This window comes from Oryx dammah, unplaced genomic scaffold (assembly GCF_014754425.2).
Source record: "Oryx dammah isolate SB20612 unplaced genomic scaffold, SCBI_Odam_1.1 HiC_scaffold_28, whole genome shotgun sequence".
Classification (NCBI taxonomy): domain Eukaryota; kingdom Metazoa; phylum Chordata; class Mammalia; order Artiodactyla; family Bovidae; genus Oryx; species Oryx dammah.
In genome coordinates, this window is record NW_024070212.1 from 51,815,589 (window position 1) to 51,826,077 (window position 10,489).

The 10,489-nt window shown below is 47.0% G+C and overlaps 1 protein-coding gene across 2 annotated transcripts in view; it reads right to left on the bottom strand.

Annotated features, from left to right (window-relative positions):
* LRRC8D (leucine rich repeat containing 8 VRAC subunit D) overlaps positions 1–7,205 on the bottom strand; it is a 137,343-nt gene extending 130,138 nt beyond the window's left edge. For both annotated transcript variants that reach the window (XM_040232360.1, XM_040232358.1), the window contains exon 1: positions 6,444–7,205. The gene's annotated coding sequence lies outside the window, so the exon portion shown is untranslated. The remainder of the gene's footprint in view (positions 1–6,443) is intronic.
* Between the last annotated feature and the right edge of the window lie 3,284 nt (positions 7,206–10,489).

A 10,489-nucleotide genomic window follows, 5' to 3' on the forward strand; every position in this document is an offset into this window, starting at 1 on the left:
TCATAAAATTGCCAGATTTCAGAAGAAATAATACCAAAGACAAACCATTACCAGTCTTTCATAACATATCAAAGTAAGCAAGATATCCCAACCAAGATTTTTTTAAAAATCCTTTCAACCGAATAAACTTAGCACTAAAATTAAAACTGAAAAGCCTGCTGCACTGTCTTTATTCTCATTTTTCCACAGGCTGGTGTAACTGTCACCATGCATTCAGGATGGACCACAGGATGGTCCCCTCACGCCATCCAGTCCAGGATACAGTATCTCATGCAGCACCACGGGCCACACAGTGGACCACCTGCTGTCTTGGTCATCATCTTCCAAGGACACAAATGCAACCTTAAAGCTCCTTGTTTGTCTTAAACACCAAGTGTGTGCTTGTCAGCCACTAATGTTTCAAAGCTTCTCTAAGGTGTCAGTACCCACCCTTTTGCACAACTATGCAAGACGGTGGCTCTCAGTCTTGGCTACACACCAGAATCACTTTGGAGTGATTTGGAGTATGTCATTGGTATAGTGTCACACTTAGCAGATTTCACATATCTTCAACGAGAAGACATTAGGAAATCACCATTCTTGGATGTCTTTTGAAGCAGATAGGACAGAAATCCTAGGTAACTTAATGCCAGGTTATGCAAATGAAACTTCACTCCCAGAGACTCTGACCCAAAAGATGTGGGGAAAGATCTGGGCTCATTTAACTTTAAAACATTTCCCAGACTGATTCTGATGCCACCCAGGGCTAAGCAAAACTTTTTCCATTATTTCCTGAATTTATGTCTTATAAGGCTTTAAGGAATGCACCTTTTCATGTACTCCTTCAGGTGTCAAATATCAACGCAGGGCCTGCTGTGTGTGTGGGGGGTGGAGGGGGGGCAATCAGTGACGCACACAACAGGTACATCTCTGCCTTCACCACACTGACAGCACCGGAGCAGGCAGACAAGGAAGCCGGCGACTGAAACGGTACATGGGACGAGGGGGAACAATCCAAGTTTCCTCTGTCCCTCTCCTAGTGGTTTCATGGGTGTCAGAATCATCTCCTCCTGGCTGTCTTCTGTCTTCTTTCCAGACACTAGAAACTATATTTTTATCAGAAAAACAGATGGGCAAGGCTCTGTCCTCATGGAGCTTACATTCTGGCAGGCCTGTCTACTCTTTCTAGGTACATTACATTGGTCATTCCAGCTCTGGTGTCTCACCTAAAGTCAGATGCCCATGCTTTGAACCAAGCACAGTGGAAACTCAATTATGACTATGCTTCTGTTTTGTTGCCAAAATCTTTTTGATAAAGCTTAGCATTTCCTGTTCTTTTTAATCTGCACCAAGTTGGGAAAACACTGTAAAAATATTTTTGAAGCCCTTTCCTGGATCTTCCCACCAAAAACCATCTTATGACAACTCTGTAATTCCCCCCTTAATACCTGACCTCGTATTTGCCCACAAAGAAACACACCTGCAAATCTTCTGATGACTGACATATCCTGGTGCAGCTTCCCTGGAATAAATCCCCGTTGGTTAGCTATTTCATAATTCAGAAGAGTGCACTGTCATCTGTAAACCTAGAAATTCCGCTGTGTATTCCTTCTTTTGGATCAATTATGTAAATAAGTCCTAAGGGACCCCACTGTTTACTCACCTCCAAGGAGAGTAATCTTTATCCTTAGCCTGTATCTGTGGTCTTTCATACACGTAGATTCTAATGCCTGCTCCATGACTACGTGTGTAAGCTGCCACTAACCACATCACCTCCTTAGGCCTCAATTTCCTCTTCTACCAAATTCAAGCACTGATCATTTCCATCTATTAAAAATTCTCTCCTTCTACTCAAAAATGATACACTGCACACTTAATTCCAAGGTGACTTCAACTTTGATACAGCCTTTGAAAGTGTAAAAGGACAATTTCTAAGGATTTTCAAATATGTCCCCACTCAAGAAATCTCTTAAATTCACAAAACACTAGTTCTTATAGGAATAGTTTCATCTCCAGAGAATACAGACAGGTTTCCCACGTGGGCCACGCACAGACGTGAGGGCAAGCAGACTGTAACATCTGGACAGGCACGACATCTGCAACGGACTGGCCACAATGGACATTCCTAAAGAAAGACGTTACATGTGTTGGCTATGAGATCTGGAATTTTGTTCTAGCACTCTCAGCACTACTGGATGGTGACCACCTGAACCAAGTAATTTACTTAAATCTAGTGTGCTGGGCAGATCTAGAACATTTGGATAACCTGCCATTAAGTTAACTAGGATTTCTGTCCTATCTGCTTCAAAAGACATCCAAGAATGGTGACTTCCTAATGTCTTCTCGTTGAAGATATGTGAAATCTGCTAAGTGTGACACTACACCAATGACATACTAAAGCTCAGTTCTAGGAGAAAGGCCTCTCTCTAAGACCCCACCTCTCTCTCCTTCCCCAAAACTAAATCTGTCACTAATTAAGTTATTTCAGGCATTCTAGCACAAAAAAAAAAAAAAAGAAGAAAAAAAAACCTTAGCTTGACTGGGAACAAACCTCATACATGGTTTTTGCCAATACCAGTTATTACCCTATTTACCTCTTCACAAATTTCAAAAGCAACTCTGATTTGGCAAGCTTCAGATTTGCAAAGAACATTAGCAATTCTCTTCCAGATGTCTAAATAGAATTACAAAGACCCCAGAGGATGGAGTACGGATTTCAGAAGCTTGCAACAGACTCAAATAATATAAAGGGCACTTCAGGTGCAAACATTAGCAACAACTGAACTCACTGTAGCTTGGTCACAAACACAAATTTCTCAGATGCCCTAAGCTCGGGGTTCATCAATCCCTGGAATTCCCCTCCACCACCCAGAACTCCCAGCTTTCAAATAGGACAAGCAGCGCCAAACAAAGTACTGGGCTTCATGAAGTATTAATATTAAGTGACTACAAAGCTTTTGGCAGAGTCATCCTCCACTCCTCTCTCATATGATTAGAAAGCAGAATTAAGATTTTAAAATCTCAAAAGACTTGAAGACTGGACCAAAATAAATAGGACAGTACTGAACAGGGACAAAACAAAATAAACACCCACTCAGCTTCTCTTTCTCTCTCTCTCTCTCTCTCTCTCTCTCTCACACACACACACACACACACACACACACACTTGCACAATGAACACAGGATGCAACAGCTAATATGACAAATACCTGGGAGTTCTGACTGTCCAGACCCTAAACATGAGTCTGTGCTGGGCCGTTTTGTAAGCTTAAGCTGCAAAAAGTAGATGTTTGTGCCTTGATCTCAGGAAACAGCTGTCCTACTATACTCTTTGTGGACCAGGTCAGGTCTCCATTACCATATTTAATTTCAGTCACTATAATTCTCCATAAAAGATGCTGACAAACTCAGGAGGCAGAAACCATGTCCCATGTAGAACTGTGAAAAGAATTAGGACTATTTTGCTTTGAGAAAAGTTAATCAGCTGGAGTGGCAAGAAGGAAACATTATTCTGTCTTTGCGCCTTCGCAGGACTGTCTGAGGAGGTAGGTCATTCCAGAGGAATGGAATCAACAGAACAAAGTTTCAGGGAGGCAGTCATCAGCTAATGATCATACACACAGTCCAAAGGTATGATGGCATGTCATGGTAAGTAGAGAGGGCCCTGTATCTGGGGGTGTTTAAACAGATGCTGCCTCACAAATATGAGTTTACTAAAGAAGTTGGACAAAGACTTCTCTAAAATGCCTAGTCTAATTCTGTGACTTCCCCATCTGCCAGGATCTCTCAAAAATGCCTTTTTCTCTGATTAGAATTTGCCCAGATTCTAATCCCTTCAGGCCTGAGTGTAGCAGAAGTCCCCTCGACTGGCTTCCCAACTCACGGTCCTTCCTCACCTTTCAAAACCACCTTCCTCAGAGGCCTGTTCTGAGATGTAACTTCACAGTGGCTTCCAGCTTCCCTATCTAGGCAGAGTTTCTCAACTTTGGCACTACTGACATTTTGGACGGGATTGTTCTTTGTAGTGGGGAACATCCTGCAGACTGCAGGATGTTTAGCAAGATTCAGGGTCCCTGCTCACTAGCTGTCAGCAATGCCTGCCTCCTAGCTAGGACAAGCAAAAATACAACTGTGTCGGATATCCCAAATGTCTGTTGAGAGGCAAAGTAACCCCCTGTTGAGAACCAGGCTTCTTGAAGCAAATAATTAACACCACTGACTTGTGGTTCAAGTCTTCCACTAACTACATCCTCTCTACCTCCCTTCATCAGACATGTTCTCTGTCCCAGCCAGGCAAACCTATTTTTGACCCATGACACACCTCAAAGCTTCCCCTAACACATGTGCCCTCCCTCTTCCACAATACACAAACACTCCCAGCTGGCTCCAAACATCCTTTCCATCTCCGTATTCCTTGGCCTCCTAGACAAATGCAATCCCTTGCTTCTGGTGGTGGTCTCACATAGACTGTCTTACTTGCTTTCTCTTAGTACAAGAATCCTCTCCTTCTTGACTAAGGCACCCAAACACCCACTCAGGTTCTCTGCTTCCTGCTGGTACTCAAAATACTGGCTGGACTTTTCAGAATGTCAGTATCAGCCCCAATGATACATGAAAAACAGGTGAAACCCCTTACCAACTGCCATTTCAAGAACATATGTGATCAGGAGCACACGGGTTTGACAAAACTTTCATGCTTTCACAGTTAGTGCCAACTTAATACCTACAGTACTGAGACTGAATCAAGTCTGACTTCTAAAATACAGCTATCAAAATAATTTTACTATTGGGACATTAAAGACACAGCAAACTTTTTAAAAATCAAAAAAAGTTCTGAACAATGTAAAAACTAGGGGGGAAAGGTCAAGTTTTGACCAAGTTTTTAAAATTCTGTAAACCTTGGCCGAAAGAGAAAGATAGGAATATGGCTCAATACTCTAAGGGTTGCATCATACACCACTCCACAGGATCATTAAGAGAATGGGGGACTGGGTCATGTAAGGACAGCTTCCTCTCCAACTTTCTAATGTGTCAGGTTTTAATCAACAAAGTACACACTCAGACGCCCTCAAGAGAAATGAGACAAATCTAAGATAAAATGTTCAAATATATAAATAAACCATGCCAATTCAAGATTTTGGATTGCTTTTCCCCCAGCTCCATGGATTACCTAATCATTTCATTAGCAGCTCCGTTACTAACCGACAGAGACCAAAGACTTTGTCGGCACCTTATTCTACCTGATTTCTATCTCTGGATCCTTCCTATCTTGTTCTTGTATTCTAACAGGGTTTTAGTCAGTGGGTGTAGAAGACAGGAAGAGAGAGGATTCTCACCCTGCACTAGCTGATGGGAGGTGTCTGGTCAGTCTTAACGAGGTGTAAAAATAAATGCTGCCTGAAGACCCCATTTATTGGGTATGGTGAGAGTTCTTCCCACAGGTCTGTACCATGAAGAGGCCCCAGAGCCCAGGAGGGGAAGGTCTGAATCACAGTCATTCTTGGCACTTGGAAGCGCCCTTTGGTTGTTTATGCGGTAAACAGCCCTCCCCAGAACTGCAGACGGGAATTCCCTGGCTCCCCAGACTCTTCCGACCTCCAGCGCAGAACACATAATAGGTGCTCAACAAACGCAGCCGGACTAGAATTTTATTAGCAAAGCTGCTAAAGAAAGTTTCCAGAAGTCAGCTCTCTCTTTACTCCTGAATCTCTTTCAAAATATGTCCTCAAAGCTTTCTTTGCCCAACAAGAAATATTTTTTTTCCTAAGTCAAGGAGAAGGAAAGGAGGAAATCTGCGAAACAGAAGAAGAGATACCTGAGTCCAAGGGGCTCAAGTTGGGCCCCATGGTCGGCTAGGACGCCCCAGTACCTATTCGCCCTCCTTCTGCCCACCTCCTGAGTACTCCACCCTCTCACCTTTGCACTTTTTCTTTCCTGAAACCCCACCTCCCCCCCTTCTGACACAGACACCCCAACTGCGTATCCAAGTGGGGCTGCACACCCCACCTCTCCAGCAGGGACCTACCTCTCCTCCCCTCGACCTGGGGCAGCTCTTCTTTACTGCAGCTGGCTTTTTAAGAAACTAAAAAAAAACTCATCTCTTTATCCGTGAGGGATACCCCCAAATAAAGGGGGAGAGAAACAGGAAGGCCCTATGAACCCTCCAGTCAGAGGAGGTGTGATTCTCTGAGCAGCCACCCCCAATCCTCCTCCTTTCCAAGCCCCTGGAAGGGATTCGCGCAGCAGTCCGGCTCCCAAGTGCCCACGCTTCCAAACAAGCTAGAAGCGGATTATACCGGTACCCAACCCGGAGATGGCCCGCGGCGGGCTGGGTGCACCTGCGGGCCCCCGGCTCCCTCCCCCTCGCGCTGGGGGCGGGGCGCGCCCTCACTTCCCAGCCCAGCCCACCCCGCGCGGGAAGGAGGCGGGAGGGGAGGCGTTTCTGGAGAAGTTGAAGGGCTCACCTTCTGGGCAGCGGGCCAGCGAGGCCAGACACCAAACACCCACCTCCGGGAAGAATCAGCGGAGCCGTAACCGGGTCTCCCCGCCCTTCCGATGGGGCAGAGGGAGGCGAGAGGAGGGAGCGCGCGTGGCGGGGAGCCGGAGAGAGGCGGTCGCAGGCCGGCACGGTCCTCTCACGGGGCCCACCCCGCGGCCCCGGCGCCCGCCGCTCAAATTGCCGAAAGCGGAACGATCTTCGGGGACCGAGGCTAGCGCTCGGCCAGGCCCGCTTGCCGCCCGCGTCCCCCAGCCCGCGAGGTCCCAGCCCCAGCCTCCGCTCGGGCCGCGGCGCCGCGGGGCAGGTCGCCGGCGCCGGGGTGGCGCGTGCCGGCTGCGGCGCGGCTCCACTGGCACCGTCCCCGGCCCCTGCCCGGGAGAGGCGCGCACCAACCTTGGGGGGCAGCCCGGGCAGCTTTGGCCGCCTAGCCCCGGCTTAGGCGGAGGCGGGAGGCGGCGGCATCACCTGCGGCGTGCGGCTACTGCTGCTCCCGGACGCGCCGGGGCGGCGGAGGCGCGCGGCGCCCTGCACCCTGCTCCCGCGGCCCCGCCCGCGGCTGCCACCTCGAAGCGCGGCGGAGGAGCCGGGGCACCACGGGCGGCGGCAGCGGCGGCGACGAGAGCAGCAGCACATGACTCTGTAACGGGGGGAATTAGACAAAGCGTAACATGGACTCCGGGCCCGTGCAGGCGCTGCAGCTTCGGGACCAACCGCAGCCGGCGAGCGCCGCCACTGGCTCGGCCGCAGCCAATGGGGGCGGGCCCGGGCCTCCATGTGATGGCGAGCTCTCTTCCCCCGCGGCTCTCCGGTGCCTGCCGGGGGTCGGGGCGCTTCCGCCGCCGTGCGGGCTGACTGAAGGGGAGGGGTGGCGAGTTCGGTGGCCCGGGGTCGGGCACTGGCGGCGGGAGGCGGCGGCACCGCGCGCAGGTGCACCCGGCGGGGTCGGGGCGGCTGCCAGAGCTCGCCGTCCCCACAGCTGCTCATCAGTGAAATGCCCACCTGGGCCGGGCACGATGCCCGGCGGCCAGTGTCGCCAGGCTGGCGAGAGGCTATCTTAGGAACCTTCACCCTTCCTGGGCCTATCCTGTCAACTGGAACTCTGATAGTAAGACGGATGTGGGGCTGGGGTATGCCATGAAATGGTAAGGGGAAATCTGCCGAAAAGTCATTTCAGCGGCTTCCAACTGTACTTACCTGGGATATAGGGCACACACAACTTTATCTTGGCGCGAATAGCTTCCCTGCCTAATTTGTTCTGTCTCTGCTATTAAAGATGCAAGAGAGAGTCACTTATTGTTTTTATCTGAGTCTGCTCTCTCACCGATTCTTTTTTGCAAAAGATGTCTTGTGTCTGAAGCAGGCAGATGAAAGTTTGTCCTCCACTAAACCGTGTTTCCCAACCTGATAGTTTTCCCTCTTGTTTTTGTTGTAAGATCAAAGCATATTTGAAGTCTTTTTCATCCAAGGGGGGGGGGGGGGTGGGGGGGGGGGCGGCGGGGGGAGCAGGAGTCAGAAATAACGTCACGAGGGATGTTTGGAAGTGTCGGTTTTTAACATGGCAGATGGTTCCAGCCCAGTATCACAATATCTCCTTTTATCTGAACCTACCTGTTTCCATGAACAATGAGTCTGTGCTCAGTCGTGTTTGACTCTGTGCACCACAGTGGACTGTAGCCCACCAGGCTCCTCTGTCTATGGGCTTCTACAGGCAAGAATACTAATAGCAAGGATTGCTATTTCCTTCTCCAGGGGATCTTCCTGACCCAGGGATCACACCTGTGTCTCCCGCATTGCAGGCAGATTCTTTACCGGCTGAGCCCTATGAAAAATGGGAAATCTCATCTCTTCTACCAAGATGTCTCCGTGTCAGTGAATGTTCAATTAACATTTCCTAAGCATCTAAACGTTCTTCATGAGCATCTTGCAAAAATGTTACAAGTACTCAGGAAGGTGGGAGTTCAGATACAGTGAGAAAGTAGAGATTCATTTTTAGGGTTTCAGGGAAGACTTCAGAGACAAGGGAGTAGAACCGACCCTCAGAGAGTGAACACTTGTTCCCCTGACCCTGGAAGTAAAGAAGAGTAGCTGTGAGGTTGAGTATGAACAGAGCTCCAGCACACACTCAAGGGACAGTCCTAGACTGCTTGCAAGATGACACTAGACTTTGAGCCCTTCTCACCTCTTGCTCTCTCACTTTCCCTGTCCTGTCCTTGGTGCCAGTAGCCTCTCCTGTCCACACAATGAGCCAAGAAGGAGGTGTGTAGGCAGGAGCTGTGTGTCCCGTGATCTAATTACATACCAGATTCGCTGATCTGGGAGGTTGGTGCTGTTTTAAAACTGTTAACATCTAGTGGTGTGATATTTTGATGGAAAATACCTCACTACTATGATTAATTTGAAATGTTTTGCTGTTTGTAAAAACACTGTTCCACGTTTTGATCTTCCCTGAGTTTTAAAGTATGATTTTAGACTTGAGAGAACTGTGATTTCAAGAATGGGATAAATTGAGAAAGGAAAAAAGTAGTGCTCAAAAAACAAATGTAAAGAAACAGGCACATTCTCATAAATGTGAGTGTTAATTGAGTAAATCCATTTGGAGGACAATTTGGCAATTTAGGATGAAATTAATATGTGAGGGATTTTGTTTCACCTCTAGGAATTTCTACTTTGGCCATATGTGTGCCAAAATCATATATTGCAGAAGCATTTACAAGCATGTAGAAAGCTGTATGTACAGGTATATTTATTGCAGTATTGTTTATGACAGGAAACAGAAGGGTGCGTAAGTTTAATAACAAAATCCCAGTAGGGGACTGGTTAAGAAAATATAACCTGTTTTATAAAAATTAGAGACCTATTTGTACTAAAATGAAAGAATGTCCAAAATCTATACATGAAAAAAGCAAGTTGCAGAACAATATGAAAAGTATGATACCATTTATAAGCATATTTTGTCAAAAATAGACATGTTATTAAATGTATGCTTAGGGCAAATCTGGAAGCATATATAACAAGCAGTTAACAGTGGTTATCTCTGGATGTGAGATTATCAGGGTCATTGCTTTCTGTTACAAGTTTCTGTATGCTTGAATTGTTTTTATGTTGAGTACCTATTACTCTGTTAATAAGAAAATAATTTAAAAAAATTAAAATTGCTAAGAGCTGTACCAATGACAAATAATGAGGACCACTCTGAGGATCTAGGAAGCAAAAATGTCAGCTTCTCCTACTCCCCAAGAAAAACAAACAAGTAGGAGGCAGCAAAGGAGGATAACTGACTTGACTTTGGATTGCAAATGAAGAAATATGATAGAAGAGGCATCTGAGGCTGGTCAAGGCCTGTCAACAGGGATCAAGTGGGAGAAACACAATAAGGCTTCAAGGAAGTTCTAGTAAACAGAGACTTAACACTTACTGTCCTTTATTGAGTTATGGTCACAAATTGGCAACTGTTTCAATACTTGTTAAATCTGTATCACACAAATCCTGACTACAGCCAACACAGTGCTTGTGATGGGCCAGGCTCTGCTCTGAGTACTGTACATATGTCCACTTTTAGTCCTTGCAGAAACCTTATGAGAGAAATACTATCCTCTTTTTTTTTTTTTTTTTTTTGGAAGGGGGACTTCCCAGGTGGCATTAGTGGTAAAGAACCTGCCTGTCAGTGCAGGTAGACATAAGAGATGTGGGTTCCATCCCTGGGTTGGGAAGATCCCCTGGAGGAGTGCACAGCAACCCACTTTAGTATTCTTGCCTGGAGCATCCCGTGAACAGTCCATAGGGTCGCACAGAGTCCAACACAACTTAAGCGACTAAGCATGCATCCTCATTTTTTAGAGAGGCCTGGAGGAGTTGATAAGCAGTGCAAGATCACACAGCCTTCAAGTGGCCTTGCTAGATTTTTAAGCCCAGCGGCCTGGCTCTAGAGATACAAACACAATACTGAAGACCACGTAAGACAAAGGTATTTATATGTGCGCCTTTTTCTACCAAGTGTTGTAATTCCAAGTT